Source organism: Lucilia cuprina, chromosome 4 (genome assembly GCF_022045245.1).
Source record: "Lucilia cuprina isolate Lc7/37 chromosome 4, ASM2204524v1, whole genome shotgun sequence".
NCBI classification, from domain to species: Eukaryota; Metazoa; Arthropoda; class Insecta; order Diptera; family Calliphoridae; genus Lucilia; species Lucilia cuprina.
Window position 1 is genome coordinate 49925366 of NC_060952.1, and position 2417 is coordinate 49927782.

A 2417-nucleotide genomic window follows, 5' to 3' on the forward strand; every position below is an offset into this window, starting at 1 on the left:
TACATACTAAATTAAAATGTTGTTTATTAATTTTAGTTCACTTCCAATTACATTTTTAAAATTCTGTTTTGTTTAATTGCATATTTTATTCGTGCTAATATTTATTTAAAATATTTGTATGTATTTTTTAACAAAACATCATTTTCATACATTTTTTGAATTGAATTCTTATATAAATGTATTTTATTTTAAAGATCTAACTATAAATGAAAAATTGGTTGTTTTTAAATAATAAAATAAAAATCTTTAATTCTGAAAAACAAACGTGTTATTATTACATTTAGAATTTGCTGTAAAATACTAGCAAATAAAACTATTTAATGTTATTTAATTAATACATTGGATTAGCTTTTCTAAAAGCAAGCAAATGTAAATATCATTATACCTAACACATCTACATATATCGTCACCTGAAATGCAAAACAACGTACATACATATCATAAAAAAAGTAACTTTTTGATTGATTATGATATGATAATACATCATCTTTATGCTTCTCGGCAAAAAACTACGATTTTGTAACATCACAATTAATAGCCTAATTTTTTTGTTTGAGCGGAAAAAATTAACATTTTAAAACTTACATTTCTATGCAACTTTTGTTCTATCAACTTTGTTCATATGTAGTATTTACCTGTGATATGTGAAAAATACACCAGGCTCCCGGACTTCCGAATTAAAAATATTGTAAAACGTACTTTAATATTGCATTTAAAAGCAATTTCGTAGTTAATGAAGACAATTATATTCGGATATAAATACAACCCAGGAAAAACTTACATTGAAAAGAAATGAGTTAAAAGCATAAAAAACCGTTTTTCATTACTTCTTCATTAACATTTTAAGTCATTATTTTAACACGTACAAGTCATTACAAATTTAAATTTAACTAAAATATGACTTTTATAATGAAGCAGTAACGTTGAATTTTGTCTTAATTTTAATAGATGAAATATCTTGCCAATGTGGCAAATTTCATCAAATTATCTTAAAAATAGTTCGTTAGGTTTACATGGGGGATATAAGCAAATGTGGACTTATCCCGATGACATGGGCTGGATAGATTTGTATTTATATAATATTTGTCTGTGCTAAATTTCATTGCAATAACAGTGTTAATAAATAAATTGCTGATATTTAAGTCACTTTCTGAATGGGTTAAATCGACTCAGAAAGTGAGTCTGAGTCGATCGGTATACTTTAAGTTGGGTATAGTACTAATATTTTAATGCGTTACAAACATCAGCACAAACGTATAATACCCTTACTACTTTTGTGGTGTAGGGTAAAAAAAACACAACAAAATTTAAATTTAAAATTAATTTTTTTCTTTGATATTTTTTATTGAAGTTTCTATAAATGAAATCGAGTTTTCTAATAGTGTGCTATTTGGGGGTTTCTGTGATATGGAACACGATTCATCAATATTTCATGTTACACGTTCAATACATATCACAATACAGCAAATATCACGATAAATATTGAACGTGTGACACTGCTTTTATAACTAAAGGTTCCTTCACAAAACTTATAATATTTGTAAGAATATGATAAACATATTTTTTTAATTAACTTGAAAAATAATTATTAAATTTTTTACAATTTTAATGGCAAGAGGACTCCTTGGCCTTGCTTCCATTACGCAAATTATATGAAATATTTAAAGAATTCTTCAGTCAAACATAGCGAAAAATATTTGAAATCAATTTAGGTAACTAACAAAATTTCAATCATTCAAAATTATTTTATTATGAATTAATACAGAATTTTGGAAATCACACGAAAATAAAGTACTTCTTTAACACATTATATGTAAGTCATTACTAGAGTACTTCTAAGTAATGAATACGGTAAATAGTAGTCATTGAAAAGCAAGTGGTTATGGAAGTACAACCCATTACCGAGTTTTCGCTGGGAATATATAAACAGCTCTTTTCTGATAAAAAAATATAATTTTATGCGAGATTTCCGACATCGAACTTTTGTTAGGGTTGAATAGTTTGGATTTTTTGATCGCGGTATGCCTGATATTAATTACTTGGAAATAAACAGAGATTGTACGCCAACGTTTCGAAGCAATTTCAACCCCAAAAATTTTTGGTCGATCTTTTCCACTCGAATTTAGCACAAGATTTCATCAAGCAATGACATACTACTGGCAGAAATGCTATGCTTTATTCGAAATAAATCAATCAAAAAATATCGATTTATATAATCAAATATATTAAAAAATTTTCAAATCTGGGTGCCTGGTGGTCCCTTAAAGAACCAACTAGAAATTTCTAAATATCTCTCTAACTAAAAATCTCTCAAATTAGGACACCTCGGCTATGTTAAATTTTTAAAACGATCTTATTTCTTCATTTGAGTTCCGATTTAAAAAAAATTTCGTATATAGAATCTTCTCATCGAGCAC